The sequence below is a fragment of the Malaclemys terrapin genome, chromosome 2, assembly GCF_027887155.1.
Source record: "Malaclemys terrapin pileata isolate rMalTer1 chromosome 2, rMalTer1.hap1, whole genome shotgun sequence".
Classification (NCBI taxonomy): Eukaryota; Metazoa; Chordata; order Testudines; family Emydidae; genus Malaclemys; species Malaclemys terrapin.
Genome location: NC_071506.1, coordinates 56161936 through 56180434, shown reverse-complemented (window position 1 = coordinate 56180434; position 18499 = coordinate 56161936). Strand labels below are relative to the sequence as shown.

Here is an 18499-nt window from a genome sequence, read left to right as displayed (position 1 = left end):
CAGGAACAGAATTCAGCAATTCTAACTCCTAGGCCCTCCTCTGCCCATTAGATCACAATGCCTCTCTAGCACCCAAGAATGCCATGTGCATTTGAGATACTACCTGAAGTCTGCTGGATCCTTAAAGTAATTAACAGATCACAATGCTAGATTAATATATTAATATCTGTCACCAATGTCCTTCTATAATTACACCTCTACCCCGATATAACAAGACCCAATATAACACAAATTCGGATATAATGCGGTAAAGCAGCAGCTCCAGGGGAGCGGGGCTGCGCACTCCGGTGGATCAAAGCAAGTTCAATATAACGCGGTTTCACCTATAACGCGATAAGATTTTTTGGCTCCCGAGGACAGCGTTATATTGAAGTAGAGGTGTATGTTCCTTTTATATAATGAAAAACTAGCCAATTTTTCTCACAATGGCAGCCTGAAATTTCAAAAGAAAATCGAACATCTACATAGAGAAAAATAGAGATAGAGGAGGTGATTAATTATTGCATAAACATATAAAAAATCCAGACTTTCAAGATGAGCAAAATGGGGAGAGGAGGGTTTGTTTATTTGTTTGACTTGATTCACAACATTATTCATAGAGTCATAGATTCTAGGACTGGAAGGGACCTCGAGAGGTCATTGAGTCCAGTCCCCTGCCCTCATGGCAGGACCAAATACTGTCTAGACCATCCCTGATAGACATTTATCTAACCTACTCTTAAATATCTCCAGAGATGGAGATTCCACAACCTCCCTAGGCAATTTATTCCAGTGTTTAACCACCCTGACAGTTAGGAACTTTTTCCTAATGTCCAACCTAGACCTCCCTTGCTGCAGTTTAAGCCCATTGCTTCTTGTTCTATCCTTAAGAGGCTAAGGTGAACAAGTTTTCTCCCTCCTCCTTATGACACCCTTTTGTGAGAGATAAAACTACTTCTATTCTATTGTGTTTGCTAACAACTGAGATAATTTTCTAGTATTTTGTAGCATAAATGTCAGCATAGAGGCAAATATTTGACATACAAGCATTTTGGTTCTGGTAGGACACTTAAGCAGCTCACACACACTACAGGTAACTTATACGGAGAATATGCGTGTCAGGCCTCTTACATGCATGATATATGCCATTCCAGAGTTGTAAACGCTGCATAATTTTGATATGCTGGAATGTATATCAGCTAATATACCTTGGTTAAAGCGGATAGGCAGCTAGCCACCCTTCATTCAGCTGAATGGAAGAAGTAATTAAGATCCTTTATGGAGTAAGACAGCAGGAGACAATGGAAGCCACCACCCAAGGCAGTAGGCCACATGCAAGGTTGATCAGTAGCTAAGCCATGTATGCAGAAGGGTTTCCCTGGAGACTGACTGAAATGTTGGGACATTGACTGGCTATAGCCGTGTGTGGGAGGCAGAAAGGCAGGCAGACAATAAGAAAAAGCCAACAGAAAGGGTGAGCAATCATCCTGAGTATGGCTCTGAGAGGGAGCACAGAGAGGGCTCTTTGGGAGACTAGACTGGCTGCAAAGGCAGGTTTGGAAACGGCAAGCCAGGAAACTGCCAACTGTTATTTGTTCCTACTGTGTTCAGGGAAACAGGACTTTATGTACATTCTTTGTAAATAAATATGATTGCACCAAATATCTAACTCATATAATCAATTTCCCCCCTAGTGAAAGCAACCCAAATATTGGCTAACCACTCGGGCCAAAGGGACAACAATAATAGATATTTCACAGAATTATCTCTCTGCTTAATTTTCATTGTACCTTTAAATGCATGCTGCCAGCTAGTTCTAGCAGTAAGTTACCAAAGGAAAGTAGGGGCCCAGTCCTCCAGGTACTAAGTGCCCTCAGCTCCCCTTGGCTTTGCACAAGGCACTCAGCAACTCATAGAACAAGGCCCTACGGACCTGGAAGCTCAAAAGAGAGGGATATAAGATAGCTAACTAAGAAAAAATGTGACCCGAACCAGATGACATGGCCATCCTATGGGGTCCTTTCCAACTCATTTTATTCCAGCATGTGACAGTGCTCATAGCAAATATAACGCAACAAGCTTTCCTCCAGTTAATAGTATGGCTTAAAAAATCCAATCACCTACTCACAGTAGCCTGTGGGAAACTCATTTTTTCAACCTGTGAACAGGCAGCACCAGTCCTCCTTTGCTGCTCAGAGCTTTTGCAAGCAGCTGCACCACGAAATTAACAAGACTAGTCAGTTTCACGACTACCATACAGAACTACACAGCAGTGAAACTGTCACAAATGATGACAGGTTTCAGAATGGTAACCTGTATCAGCAAAAAGAATGAGGAGTACTTGTGGCACCTTACAGATGTCACTTCACCGTGTAGCACACTGGTAGAAACCCTACCAGTCTGCCTTTTTCCAGCATGTAGGAATAGCAGCAGTGGTGAGCTGGAGCCGGTTCGCGCGAGCAAGCCGGTTTAGTACCGGTTGTTAAAGGGGTGGGCAAACTCCGTCCCGCAAGACTGTCCTGTCCGGCCCGCCTGAGCTCCCGGCTGGGGAGGCTCCCCCGGCCTCTCCCCAGCCGGCACTCCAGACCGCTCCTGGGCAGCTCTGCAGTTCCTGCCACTTTGAGCGGCATGGTAAGGGGGTGGGGCTGCAAGCTCCAGCAGGCCGCATGGCATCCATGCCCTGAGCAGCATGGTAAGGAGGCCAGGCTGGGGCTGGAAGGAGGGGTTGGATAAGGGGCTGGGAGTGGTTGGAGGGGGCGGAGATTCTGGAGGGGCGGTCAGGGGACGGGAAACGGGCGGGGTTGGCTAGGCGTGGGAGTTCCGGGGGTCTGTCAGGGTGGTGGTGGTTGGGGTTGGGGCAGTCAGGGGACAGGGAGCGGGGCGAGTTGGGTAAGGGGTGGGGTCCTGGGGGGCAGGTCTCAGGCTTGTACTCACCTGGCGGCGCTTAATAAAGGTTCCCTACCGGGTCTTCGGAGGCACTTCGGTGGCGGGTCCTTCACTCGTTTCGGGCCTTCAGCGGCACTGAAGGACCCGCAGCCGAAGACCCGGAGTGAGTGAAGGACCCGCCGCCGAAGACCCGGTAGGGAACCGGTTATTAAGATTTTGGCAGCTCATCACTGGATAGCAGGGTAACTATGCTTCTCAGTAGTGCCTTGGCCCTGGACTCATCAATGGCATCCCTGCCCTCCTTTTCATACCTGTCTCTAGCTAGTAAGTTTAGTCCCTCATCAGGTGAGAGTCTGGTAAATTTATTCAAACTGTGATTCTACTCAGCACTAAGATTTTTCTCCCATGTTAAAATATGACTGAGAAAATATGTTAAAAGGTTATGAGAATATGGCAATACTGGGACTGCTAAATAAGAGGATATTGTTCTAGATGGCCCCTATGGACCAAAGGAAAAGATGCAACACATCACAGTTGGGTACGCTATAATGTTGGGCTGCAGAATTCAGTATTTGGAAGCATTCTACTTACAACATGATTAATACACTAACAGATCCCTAAGTTACTCTTGGAGTAAAGTATGCACCAGCCATGCCTGCTTCTTACAGCCATGCACAGCTGGCACACACTTTTCTGTTTTCATTATGTTCTGATCTTAATATTACACGGCCATAAGTAGCTTTCTCGTATTGGTCCATAGTTGTGACAAGTGAAATTATTTTTTCTAAACACTGTCCAGGATGATGCCTGGTGAGACCATTTTTCAGATTTTCCATTGTAGCTTTGATCTTTTAGTAAACATAAGTGTACTTCAGATAAGACTGTTCCCAGGTAAGAACACAGTTAACGTTAAGGAAAACATTTAGTAGGAAACCTATCTGTTCTCAGAACTGAACAAAGTACCTTGAACTATTAGCAAAAGTCCTAGGCCTAATTTATACTTAAAAAAGTCTTTCCACTATAACTATTTCAGTTATGGGTGTGATTTTACCAACAGAATTATACTGGTAAAAGCCCTAGTGTGCATGCAGTTATACGTATGTAACATTTAGATGAAAAAAAACTAGAAATATATAAAATTAACATATAACACATTAAATTGATTAAAAGCTGACTAATTAATAGATCTCAAAATCTAATTGTAAATGGGGAAACATTGGCTCTTGGCCGACACTATTTAACATTTTTTATTAATAACCTGGAAGAAAGAATAAAGTTTTTAATCAGTGATAAAGTTTGAGTAGGAGTAGAGAAGCTATTTTACTTGTGTATTTGGCACTGGTTCGACTGCTGCTGGAATACTGTATTAGGTTTTGGTATCCACAGTTCAAGAAGTATGTTGACAAACTGGAGAGGGTTCAGAGAAAAACCACAAGAATAATTAAAGGATTAGAAAATCTGCCTTATAATGATAGACTACAAGAGCTCAATCTATTTAATTTAACAAAGAGAAAACGTAAAGGGATGACTTGAGTACAGTCTAGAAGTGTTTACATGGGGAACAAATACGTAATAATGGGCTCAATATAGGAGAGAAATGTACAACGATACAATAGCTGGAAGTTGAATGTTAGCTAAATTCAGATCGGAAATAAGGTTTCAATTTTTAATTGAGAGTATAATTAATCGTTGGAATGTAAAGATACTGGTGGATTCTCAATCACTGACAATTTTTAAATCAAAACTGGATGTTTTTCCAAAAGATAAGCGCCAGGAATTATTTTTTGGGAAGTTTTCTGGCCTGTTTTATTCAGGAGGTCAGACTAGATCGGGGTCCCCAATGCAGTGCCTGCGGGCGCCATGGCGCCCGGCGGGGCGTCTAAGTGCACCCGTGTACTGGCCGGCGGACGAGCATCCGCCAAAATGCCACCGACAAGCAGCGTCATCCAGCGGCGGCGCCGCCGAAATGCCGCCGATTTTTGGCGCCATTTTGGCGGCAACGCCTCTGGATGACTCTGCTTGTCGGGGGCATTTCAGTGGATGCTCGTCCGCCACCACGGTCCTCCGTGGCTCGTCATCTGGCACCCGCCAGACGAAAAAGGGTGGGGACCGCTGGACGAGATGATCACAATGACATAAAGCACCTATATATAAAGTATACCAATATAATTCCATCTACACTAGGGGGACATACTGCTTTAACTGTATAGTTAGAGGTACAGCATTCTAGTGTAGGCAAGCCCAAAATATGCGACAAGCTGCCCAATCTGATCAATGCCCAAACGATTCTGGAATTCTAATTTGCAAAACCCTTAACCGCTTGATTTGTGTACATAACAGTTTAAAAAAAAAAAAACACTCCAAGAGGCATGGTTAGGTAGTCTGAACACAGGACTGGGAATCAGTAACTCCAGTGTTCTGATTTTAGAGCTAATATCTCACTCTCTGATTTTAAGCAAGTCAGTAAATCCCTTTGCCTCAGTTTCTCCATCTATAAAAGAAAGGCAATTTGAACCTCCCTCATAGAAGGATTGTGAGTATAAAGTGCTTTGAAGATAAAAAGTTCAAAGATCTGTTATTGGCCAAGCAAAGTGAGGCCTAATACTCAACTCTATGGCATTTCTCATTTTGTCTGTTATTGGTATGAAACTGATTAAACAATGAAGATAAGAAGAGCAGCAGATTAGATGATTTAACAATAAAATATAGGGTTAGTGGCACTATCCTGTAAAGATGCTACAGGTTATGAGACAACGTTCCTGTCCTTCTGACTACCACCTCAGCTTACATAAGCAACAAAGTATGCGACCCTTCAGTCATATACAACTGCTGGAAAACATTTGGTCTACAACTCATAAAACCTGCGTCAAAATTACATTAGATATTTTAGAAAGTTTTTGGCAGAAAAGCATCAAAGGATTGTAAGTGTACACTTTTATTTAACAAAATAGAGTAGATTTCTTCTTTTCAAAGACAAATTTATAGCCCTAGTTCAGGCAGGTCAACACAAACTATCTAGAGGGAATACGACAGGTGCTGCATTTCCTAGTGGTTGGAAAAGCAACTTTAGAAGCCAAAGATCTGGCTCCGCCACTGATTCATGGGGAAACCTTGGGAAGTTCACTTACTATTCCACTTTATAAATAAAGACATAGTCCCTGATTCATGTCTCATATTTATATCAGTATAAATCAGGAGTAAGTCCACTGAAGTCAACAGAGGCACATTTATAAAACTAGGAAGATAGGAAAATCAAACCTATGGTCTCTGCCCCCAAGAACAGTCTAAGTGAGCTATACCATTGATTTAGTATGTTAGCTTGGGCACGTCACTTAACTTTTCTGTGTTTCAGTTTTTTCAAGTGTAAAACTGAGTTAACAATTCATCTTTGTAAGCCACTTTCAGATTTCAGGATGAAAGGTTACTCAAGTACATGCTATTATTATTATTCAAAAAACTGTTGGGAGACTGAGTTACTCAGATTGGTACCGAGATATATAAAGCCTTTCAAAGATTTATAGTCTGAATCTAGCACAAATTGTTTATCACCACTGGCTGTATAATGGCTTATGTTAAATGAAGTGGTGGCGTCAATGCAGTACCTAGGGGCCAATATCCACATCACCGTTGGACATCTCCACAGAGAACCCTGAATGAGCATGAGAACCGAGGTCCACTGTAGTGGGGCCTTTCAAAGCATTCATCAACTGGTTAAGATTCATCAACTGGGCAGCACTGGAAATCTAGCACTGCTGCCAGCTTTCCTTAAGTAAAGCACATCTGGCCCCTTTCATAAGCACTACAGTCACACAAAAACCTGATCAGCAAAAAAAGGCTTTGTCTACACTAAGAAAACTTTTACTGGTATATTAATGCAGTTACACAGAAGCAAACCCCTTAATGCACTGCACCAGCACAGAGCAGAGTTTACCTTGCTGCAGCTTAATCTGGTAACACACCAGAGATACATCAGCATAAATCCACTTCGCATCAGTTTACCCATGTAGTATGTACTCACTTATGTACTCATGTAGTTATACCTGTGAAAATTTTCTTCATGGAAGCAAGAGCCTTGCGAGGGTATGGTGATTCCTGTACATGCACCACTGACAGTTCTGTACAGCATAGAGGCCTGCATTTCTAACCCTAATAACTGCAAAGCAAACCCTCCAAATGTGACCCAAAGAAACAGAGTTTGCTGTGAGGATGAGTGTCACTGACTTCCCCATGTACCTCCATTTTCAGGCTAGCTGCACTGCAGGGAAATTCACCCTCAGAGGACAACAGGCAGTGTCTTCATGAGTCGGTCTTCATAGAAGCCCTACCAGCAGAGGGTGCCTGGGAAAAAGCACCCTCTGCTGAGATGTTCTAGACCAGGGGTGGGCAAAAATTTTTTTCCTAAGGGCCACATCTGGCTATGGAAATTGTATGGCGGACCATGAATGCTCATGAAATTGGGGGTAGGGGTGTGGGAGGGGGTGAGGGCTCCAGCTGGGGGGGTGTGCTCTGGGGTGAGGCCAGAAATGAGGAGTTCAGGGTACAAGAAGGGGCTCCACGCTGGGGCAGGGGTTTTGGGTTGCGGAGGGAGTAAGGGCTCCAGCCGGGCTGTGGGGTGGGGCCAGGGATGAGGGGTTTGGGATGCAGGAGGGTGCTCCAGGATGGGACCGAGGGGTTCAAAGAGCGGGAGGGGGATCAGGACTAGGGCTGGGGCAGGGGGTGAGGGCTCCAGCTGGGGGTGCGGGCTCTGGTGTGGGGCCGTGGATGAGAGGTTTGGGGGTACAGGAGGGGGCTCCAAGCTGGGATCAAGGGGTTCGGAGGGTGGAAGGGGGATCAGGGCTAGGGCAGGGGGTTGTGGGAGGGGGGCTTAGGGTTGCAGGCTCCGGGCAGCACATACCTCAAGTATCTCCCGGAAGCAGCGGCATGTCCCCCCTCTGGCTCCTACGTGGAGGCACGGCCAGGGGGCTCTGTGTGCTGCCCTGTCCACAGGCGCTGCCCCTGCAGCTCCCATTAGCCGGGAACCGCAGCCAATGGGAGCTGCAGGGGCGGGGCTTGAGCAGCATGCAAAGCCCCTGGCTGCCCTTTTGCATAGGAGCTATAGTGGGGACATGCTGGCTGCTGCCCAGGAGCTGCACAGAGCCACAGCACGTGCAGAGCAGGACAAGCCCCTAACCCTGTCCCCGGCTGGAGTGGGGCAAACTTCCGACCCTGCTCCCCAGCGAGAGCTCGGGGGCCGGATTAAAAGGTCTGATGGGCCAGATGTGGCCCGTGGCCCATAGTTTGCCCACCCCTGTTCTAAACACATCTCCTCCCAAGCTGGTGATGGCAAATTTCCCGTCTAGGGTGACCATATTTCCCAAAGGGAACAGGACACCAAGTGAGGCTAGCCCAAGCCCTCCCGCCCCGCTCGCACAAACCCTGCTCCCCAGCGGGGCAGGTATCGCTGCTCCCCAGCGCCCTGCCTGCTGCCCGCATGAGGCTGGGGCTGGTGTAGCTGCTCACTCAAGCCCTGCCTGCCCTCCAGCCCAAGGGGTTGGCACCCCCGCTTGCCCCTCTCCCATTCCTCCACACCAAGCTTTTTTGACAAAAGGAGGCAGTTGATCAGTTGGCAAGAGCTAACAGGAAAAATGCCCACTTTTGCCAAAAAAGTCAGGATGACCAGGACAGGGCTTAAAAAAGGGACTGTCCCAGCCAAATCAGGACATATGGTCTGCACCATACCAGCCCAGGCCCCCAACAAAGCAGGACTGTGAGGGCTTTTCACTGCTGTCATCAAAGCCTGGATTACATGGACAGAAGTCTGAGTACCTTGGAGCTGAATATAGCCCAACAGCACTTAAAAAAAAAAAAGCTGTGAATTCCCCTCCTGACCTCTGGTAGTACTGGCTCCTAACCTAACTATGCAACACAAATGTCAGTGTTAACTATTTTACTGTGAATCACTTTATAGGAGGAAAAACACCCATCTGTTCTGAGAGCATGGGAAAGTTTAGGCTTGTTAGGAAAGTTTAGGATTTTAGGTGAAGTCAGAGTACAGCACAGCTTTACTTTTAATCTATTGTGCAACCAATACAGCATACAAATAATATATTGTAAGGCTGTTTTTATAATTCTAAAGCACCAGTTTAATATGGTATTTTAAAATCTGTCTCGAACCTGGGAAAACAGATTAGCTAATGGTCTTTTAGAAGTAAGTAATTTGAATCATGCCACAGCGAAATGTGGCAGTGATAGAGCTGAAAAGGCCACACTGAAAAAAAAGGCGTGCTTTGGCCATAGAAAACTACTTCACAGATGTAATACAGGCCTGATGCAATATGCAGCCAACCCGCAATTCGAGAGGTACTTCCACAGTAAATAATCAGTCTCCTATTTTATCCCCCCACCAGCTGCAATAGCTGAGCTGTTATTCCGCGCAGAGCAGCTATAATCCGAGGCATTTCACGTGAGAGCGGTCTGAGTCGGGAGGCCGGCTGGGAAAGGAGCTGCATCAACCGGTGCATCTGCCGGGGGCGGGGAGGCTGCAGCATCGCCCGCCTCGAGAGGCGCCGGGAGCCCTGCGGGCAGAGGCTAGACATGTGTGGGGCGCGATCCCCTGAGCCGCCCGCCCCAGAGCCGGGCTCAGCGCTGGGGGCCCCATGAACGCCCTGTGCCCCACGGGAGGGAAGCAGCGTTTAGCTGGGACGGGCGAGGAAACAGCTCCTGCCCTGCCCGGATCAGCGCAGTGGGGCCGGGGCCGGGGCCGCGGCGTGACCCGGGGCGGGGCCGGCAAAGCCGCCTGCTCCCCAGTCCCCCCCTGTCCCCAGCCCGGGGCAACCGCCGCCGCGAGAGTGAGGTCCCTGGCCACGGCTGCGGAGCCCCCTCGGCACAGGTGGCCACTACCCCGCCTCTCGCCGGGCGGGGGGGCCCGGCCGCCCCCCGCGGGCCCGGTTACCTGGTTCCCGGGGACACTTTGGAGACGCTTCCAACATCGGCAAACACTAAAGAGAACTGACCCCGCCGCGGCCGCCGGCCCCAACCACTCCGCCCCCCCGCGCCCGCCGCCGGCCCCGCCGCCCGCCCCCGCGCCCGCCGCCAGGCCCCCCGCCCGCGGGCCGCCTCCCCAAGGCCGCTGCCGCTCTCTCGCGGCCCCCGGACCCCGGCGGGGAGGCCCCCGGCGCAGCGCCCAGCCCGCCGCTCCCCCCGCTGCCGCAGCGCGAATGGCCCAGTCCGCATCCCTTCCCCTGCGCCGCGCCGGCCTGGCGGGCCGCAGCCAGCGCTCCCTAGTGTCAGCTCCGGGCAGCGCAGGGACCGCAGCAGCCGGGGCCCCGCTCGCTACAGCCGCCGGAGACGCCGTTCCCGGGTCACGCCGGGGCCGGCCGGTCGGAGAGCGCCGCGGTGGCCCTCGGCCCTGCTCGTGCCGGCGCAGAGCCGCTGGGCAGGGCACGACTCACGGCCCCCGTGTTGGGCCAGCGCGGCTCCCTGGCTGTGGGGCAGGCGCAGGGGGCGCTGTGCCCGGGCCCTAGGGCTCACACCGCCACCATTTCGCCACGCGTGGCATTTAAAGCAGGGTTCCCAATCGAGTTAGGTCCTGGGCTACGCCTGCCTCTCCCCACCTGATGCTAAGCAAGGGGGCCCTGCTTCCTAGGGGCAGGAACAGCCCCATGGGCCTGTCTGCACTAGAAAAAAAAGGGGTGTAAGTAATTCAAGAAAACAGCTGTGATTAGATTCTGGCGGCATTCAGTGCTTTCTTGCCTGCAAAACATTCTTACCCCCTTGCTAAGTTACTAAGGAGGTGTCACTGCTGTTTGTTTTTCATAACAACGTTTGAAGAAATTTTGATTAGCAATAAGTGTTTGAAAATTTCACAATATGGGACTTTCTACAAAACATTTAAACAGGGTGAGGTGCTGGCACCTGAGTCACTGGGCTATTACTGACTGACTAGGCTGCATAAGGAGTTACACAGTGAAATAACCCCAGGTACATTTATTTCAGTTACCAGACCTTGATTTTTCACATCCTCTCTACATTGAAGATTGGCTTCCTGTGAAATTCGACTTAAGAGTCAGAGTGGAGGGCCAGAAGGTGCCACTAGATCACCTAGTGTGGTCTGTTGATAATTTATACGGAACTTGTCAGAAAAGAAAGCTGAAAGGTGAATGTTTATAATTAACAGTTTTAAATTACACCTCTACCTCAATATAACACTGTCCTCGGGAGCCAAAATAATCTTACTACGTTATAGGTGAAACCATGTTATATCGAACTTGCTTTGATCCACCAGAGTGCGCAGCCCCGTCCCCTTGGAGCACTGCTTTATCGCATTATATCCGAATTTGTGTTATATCGGGTCACATTATATCGGGGTAGAGGTGTATTTAACCAATATACTGTTAACACTCAACACAGCTACCAAATTGTGTCATATTTTAATTTTCCACTGTTTGAAAGAATAAACTCTCTCTCTCTCTATCACCCCCCTTGTCTCCTGCCAAATTGGACTTTAAAAATGCAAATGTTGATAGAAAATCAAATTGCCATTCCTAAGATAATTTTCTATTTCTGGTTTTTAAAAGAGTGTCCTGCTTTTTTGGATTTTGCCTGTAATTCTTCCTACTTTTTCAGAGACAAAGTGGATGAGGTAGTATCTTTTAGTGGACCAAGGTCTGTTTGTGAAAGAGAGAAGCTTTTGAGCCCTACTGAGCTCAGCATCAGGCTACAACTACACTGTATCCCCTTCTTTCAGGGAGCATAACAACATGATATAGCCCGAGGAAACATGTTTTAAAGATTGGAAAAAGGGAGTAAACTGTACTGAAAGAAAAAAATGGTGGGCTTTTTAAATATACTTTGTAGGTCTCATGGGTGATGTACTTCAATCTGTCTCAGCATTTAGGGCGCTCAACTTTGAAGAAATATTGTTGCCTGTAATCCAAGCACTATAGGACAACCTTTCTCCTTCTCTCCCTCCTCCAAACCAATTATCAGAATGAATTATCAGAACATTGGAGGAAAAATATATATAAAATATCTTTAAGTGCCAACAGTGTATTCAGCACTTTTCCAGACAGTCTCTTCATTGAGGAGCTTAATATCTAAGACAGACCAGATAAATTAACTTAAAATATACAATGAACCTCTAAATAAATCAAAGTCAAAATCAAATAATACCTAAAGGACAATAGCATATTTTCTTGTCTTGACAATGGAGTTGGCCTAGAGGTGTGTTGTTAGCTAATACATTTCTAGTAGTATTATTCTGTGTCCTAAAATTGAGAACTCTTTATAATATACTTGTATGACATATGTTATAAGCCTTACACACAGCATCCCACCGAAGTATTTGTCTCAAGATCCATGTTTTTGTTTTCTTTGGTCTTTTTAAATATTTTTATAACAAGTTTGCCAAGAAGCACTGTAAGAGCTGTTTGATGGACATAGGGAAAGTAGCAGATGAAGAAGTGATTTATAATGTCTAAGAACTCGTTAACAATCTTTCCCCCCTCATTTTACATATCCCCTTTTGTTTAAAATCCCGTCTGCACTACACACTCTACTATGTAAGACTTCAATATAGTTGAACCCATTAATAGGTCTCTAGTTATAGCAGCATCCCATTTTGCAGTCTAGATTAACCATGGTGCCAAGCTGTATTTAAGGCAATAGCACAATTTATAGACACTTCAAACATGGTTATGTTCCTGCCTGTGCTGCAAGATGGGACTTTTGCTGTAATTATGTGAGGAGTTAACACTAGTAACTGGATGCCCCACACATGTATCTTTGTAATGTAGACAGAATCCAAATTACCTTAGATAAGTGAAATTTTAAAAAAACTATTTACTTTTCACTATTTGTAATGTTAGCTTACCTTAAACATAACTCAATTTCTAGTCAATTTTCCTTTTTTCGGTTTTTGAGCACTAGCACACAGCTGCTATGTTTAGAATCAACAGTTCTGGGGACTATTTAAACACTTTCCAATTATATTTTTAAAAGTTCATAAAAACATTTATGCTTGTTATGTTTTGTAAATTCCTTTTTCAAACATCCTAAATGTTGGGCCCAAACTTTCTCCCTTTTATATTTTTCTGATGTTAGCATACCTTTTTAGAATGTTTGAAACAGAACACAGTATAAGAACTTTCCATTCACTGCATTCTGCAAAGACAGACTCGGAAAAAGAAACTCTTGACCCAGGTGATTGTCAGCTTGTGAAATCTCTGTTCTGTACCGAATTGGGAAATATTTTTGGTTAGGCTATGTCTAATACAATACTTTACTTAAAGTCCCCCAACTATTGCCACTACACAATGGTATGATGAAAGTGCTAACAGATACTGCAAGTGTTGTGGTATTCTCTTTTTTTTTTATGTAAACTATGTCTTCATTTAGAAAGTTTTAATAGGTTTACAATCTTGGCCATATAAATATCAGAGACAATACAATAATCAATACACTAATCATTAGAGAAACAAACAGCGATATAATCATTGGATCTTTCTACTTAACAGGGTGTTACCATGTTACAGAATGAGCATCTTTATAGTACCCATGACATGTTGTTTCTAGTGATTTTATTAAATTGAGTGAATTCTCTGATTACACATACTTAACAAACCAGGCGTGTCTATCAAATGTTAATATTCAAAAAATTGGATAGGTTTGCTTGGTGGTTGTTGGGTTTTTGTGGGGGGGAGGGAAAAGGTGGAAGGTTTATAGATTAATATACTTTGAGTATTGAATAAATGGTAACCAAATATCTAAGTATCTGTTTGTCCTCTGTTTTGCTGGATATGTAACAGGTATGTTAGTTTCCCATAACAACCAACCACCTCCATATTTTTTTCAGCTATTCCTCTACATTGGACTGTTTTGTCGTTTTCCAATAGGAGGCTATCACTAGCCTACCTGTCGGTGTTTTAATCACTCTATTCACTAGACCAGGTCTCAGCAAGGTTAGATGACACTGGGTAAAAACACCAGCCACAGCACAGGGGGTTGGACTTGGTGACTTCTTGAGGTCCCTTCTAGACCTACATTTCTATTATTCAGAAGCCAGATTACACTGGTGCTCCCACTGTGTAACTGCACAGGCAATATCCACAGTGGGGAATTTCAAGGGTAAAAAAAAAAAAAAAAAAACCTACCCTAGGGCTGTCAAGCAATTACAAAAATTAATTGCGATTAATCACACTTTTAAATAACAATAGAATACCATTTATTTTAAATATTTTTGGATGTTTACTACATTTTCAAATATATTAATTTCAATTACAACAATACAAAGTGTACAGTGCTCTTTATATTTATTTTTAATACAAATATTTGCACTGTAAAAAACAAAAATTGTATTTTTCAATTCACCTCATACAAGTACTGTAGTGCAATCTCTTTATCATAAAAGTTGAACTTACAAATGTAGAATTATGTAAAAACAAAACTGCATTCAAAAATAAAACAATGTAAAACTTTAGAGCCTACAAGTCCACTCAGTCCTACTTCTTGGTCAGCCAATCTCTCAGACAAAAAAGGATGGTTACAATTTGCAGGAGATAATGCTGCCCGCTTCTTGTTTACAGGGTCACCTGAAAGTGAGAATAGGCGTTCGCATGGCACTGTTGTAGCTGGCATTGCAAGATATTTACGCGCCAGATGTGCTAAAGATTCATATGTCCCTTCATGCTTCAACCACCATTCCAGAGGAGATGTTTCCATGCTGATGATGGGTTCTGCTTGATAACGATCCAAAGCGGTGCAGACTGACGCATGTTCATTTTCATCATCTGAGTCAGATGCCACCAGCAGAAGGTTGATTTTCTTTTTTGGTGGTTTCGGTTGTGTAGTTTCTGCATCAGTGTGTTGCTCTTTTAAGACTTTTAAAAGCATGCGCCACACTTCTAATCCCTCTCAGATTTTGGACGGCACTTCAGAGTCTTAAATCTTGGGTTGAGTGCTGTAGCTATTTTTAGAAATTTCACATCGGTACCTTCTTTGCACTTTGTCAAATCTGCCGTGAAAGTGTTCTTAAAACGAACATGTGCTAGGTCATCATCCAAGACTGCTATAACATGAAATATATGTAGAATGCGGGTAAAACAGGAGACGCACAGTTCTCTCCCCCCGCCCAAGAAGTGCAGTCACAAATTTAATTGACGCATTCTTTTTTTAATGAGCATCATCAGCATGGAAGCATGTCCTCCGGAATGGTGGCCGAAGCTTGAAGGGGCATATGAATGTTTCGCATATCTGGCATGTAAATACCTTGCAACGCTGGCTACAAAAGTGCCATGCAAACGCCTGTTTTCACTTTCAGGTGACATTGTAAATAAGAAGCAGGCAGCAGTATCTCCCATCAATGTAAACAAACTTGTTTGTCTTAGCAATTGTCTGAACAAGAAATAGGAGTGAGTGGACTTGTAGGCGCTAAGGTTTTACAGTGTTTTGTTTTTGAGTGCAGTTATGTAACCAAAAAAAATCTGCATTTGTAAGATCAACTTTCATGATAAAGAGATTGCACTACAGTACTTGTATGAGGTGAATTGAAAAATACTATTTCTTTTGTTTATCATTTTTACAGTGCATATATTTGTAATCAAAAATAATAATATAAAGTGAGCACTATGCACTTTGTATTCTATGTTGTAATTGAAATTAACATTGAAAATGTAGAGAAACATCTACAATATTTAAAAAATTTCAATTGGTATTCTATTGTTATAAGTGCGATTAATTGTGATTAATTTTTTTTGAGTTAATTGCGTGAGTTAACTGCGATAGACAGCCCTAAAAAAACCCCAAACTGTTGTTTACACAACCAAACTATATATCTTGTTTGCACTTTTCAGATTCTTGCACATGTCATCTATGAAGGGCAATGGTAAAAGGGGAAAAAAAAAAAACCCTCTGATCAGCAAGAGAACCACATATATGTGATTTGGCATGGCCTAGAATCTGTTTTTGGTTGCTTAACATGACTACTCAGCTCCTAAGAAACATGAAGTCTTCACTTTTTAGAACTGGGTGACTTCAAATCTCAGTCTTCTACTGGAAAGAAAAATTGCAATGGAGAAAGTAAATCACTGCGGGAACTGAGTGGTCGGAACTGGGAAATGATCAGATGGGGATGCCATTAGGCCATGTCTGGACTGGCTGGGAGAAACCTCTTAGCTCATTTTTACCAGAAAATCCCAAATCAAATTTAAAGCACAGGAGGGCCAACAGGTTTTCCTTGGGCAGAGTAGACAGGGCTGAGAGACAAATTGCAAGGCAAATTGCTGGAGAAAGATCCAAGGTTGTAAGAACCTTGCTCTTGATGAGGAGTATAACTAAGGAGAAATTAAATGAAGGTGAACAATTCCTGGGCAACTTTTGTAGTGAGAGACAAGAGAGAGAGAGATCACTGATCACTTTGACTTAAAGAATTAACTTTTTTATATCATGTAATAGAACAAGTCATTTCACTTGATCAAGTGATAAATAGCATTAAATTTTGCAAAATCCCAAAACGTATTAACCATTAGTCCAGACTTGCAAATACCTGTTCTCCCATTTGTAATAACTTCTGAGAGATAATTAAAGAATCAATGATATTTTACTTATCTATGATCATGACAAAGCATGGATAGTAGATTGTGTGCCTGAGCCAGTACATTTTCGTGACAGCTTTGCAAGGCGGCAGTAGCCCAACTGCTTGGCATCTAAAAAAAAAAAAAAAAAAAAAAAAACTTTGAAAAATGTCTAACTTCATATACAATCACTTGCTACTTAATCATTTTTGAATTTTTTAGCTGAATACATCCATTCTTTGAATTAAAACACAAGATGTAGAGGGCTGTGGTTTAAATGCAGTTTAAATACTATTTACCTGAGACCAGAATGAGTCCACAGACTCCACAATTCTTTGAGAACAGGTTGGTTGGAAATAGATATTTTACAACTCTGTGAGAATTTTTAAAATCATCACTTGAAAACAAGTAGTAGATTGCTATAACTGCCAACAGCAAGAAAATACAAAATGCCATCTCTATCAGGCTTTCCAAGTACTGGTGACATAACTGCATACCATTTTGATAGTATCTGGGGGAGGACACTATCAAACGTTTCCTAGGTGTTCTGTATATTTCAGGGAATAATTTAACATCCACTACACAACTCTACATAATAGAATCTTATGCAGGCATCTTAGTGAGAACAAAGTTTTGTTCATATTGACAGAACACCAAGATGATTTTTGTAAGTGGTTTAAATACACTTTGGGAACATGGCATTTAATACAATTGCATGGTTATATACCCACTAACCCTTAAATCTTGGTGAGATGTCAGCTTACACTCTTTATCTCCACCCTTTCACACTTGTCATTCTCCCTCCATAGCTTAGTTTGTTCGAAATTTTTTTTCACAAAAGTACATAATACAATTTTCAATGTATTTTTCTGCTATCACTTGAAATTAGCATGTTTGATGATGCAAAGACTCATTTTTATAAGCCTATTACAAGTATTCATATATTATAAATAGGGTTCATTCAGTTGCTGAATCATCACCCTTTTATTAATACTGTTAGAGGATTTATAGTTAATCCAATATTGTAGAAACATGTGCTACCCATTTCCTGAATTATAATAATGTCAGATTACAAGGAAATAACATTCTACAACATCCTATAATATAGGATGACAAAGTTCCAGTGTCACTAAGATTGTCAATCTGTGTGAACTTTAATATTTGTATACATTTTTGTATTTAATAGTACTGTTTTAATAGTACAGTTTTTATAAATATTTGCACATCTTTAAGATTGGTAAAATGTAAAACAAAAAATGTTCTCTTGTACCGATTACAAACCTACCTCCAGTAACCAAAAGACAATTTCCATGTGATAGTTTGCTATATAGAATTATATTTTAATAGTGTGAACTTTTCTTTATTAAATATTAAAGAAACCTAGAGTTTGTGTATATAGCACACCAGTGACATGATGAGCTTCATCATGGCTGACTAAAGAAAATGTTAAGAACAGGTGCTTAATTAATTTTAAATACCATTGTCACACTGTCTGGAGTGGTTCATGACTGAGTGCCCACCCCATGGCAGACTGGCAAAAACAGGGCAGATACCACAAACTGGTAATGTGTTCTATAATTGGATTTTACCAAGCCACTAACAAATGTGAACTCCTGGATCACTGTAACAATTTTACAATGGAGTCACAGACAGTCCCCTTAGATTCTCCAGTCTACTTTGCCATCCAGATAAAATGGACTTTGTGATTGTGATAAATGAAGGGGATGGAGGGAAGAGGAGCTCCCTTTTATGAACAGCCAGCCAGCCAGCTAGCTGTAAAGTCCCTCTTAGTGGCTGCTTGCTTTACCTGTAAAGGGTTAAAGAGTCCCTGGGTAAAGAAAAGGGAGTGGGCACCTGACCAAAAGAGCCAATGGGAAGGCTAGAACTTTTTAAAAGGGGAGAAAAGCTTTCCCCTTGTCTCTCTGGGTTGCAGGGACAGAGCAGCAATACTGTAAGCAGCTTTAAGCCAGGTAGGATCATAAATCATCAGATCATACCTAGACCTCTTATCTGAAACTCCAAATCTGTAAGTAGATCAGAATGTTTAGCTAGATGCGATCAGATTTAGCTGCACTTAGAGTGAGAGT

At 43.6% G+C, this 18499-nt stretch overlaps 1 protein-coding gene across 8 annotated transcripts in view; it reads right to left on the bottom strand.

The window, feature by feature from the left end:
* The window catches only part of STAU2 (staufen double-stranded RNA binding protein 2), a 222734-nt gene extending 212852 nt beyond the window's left edge, over positions 1-9882 (bottom strand). For 7 of the 8 annotated variants that reach the window (XR_008443743.1, XM_054017183.1, XM_054017187.1 and 4 more), the window contains exon 1: positions 9797-9882. The gene's annotated coding sequence lies outside the window, so the exon portion shown is untranslated. Of the gene's footprint in view, positions 1-6905; positions 7001-9796 lie in introns of those variants that run through there. The other variant, XM_054017184.1, reaches the window with a different exon arrangement.
* Positions 9883-18499: the final 8617 nt, after the last annotated feature.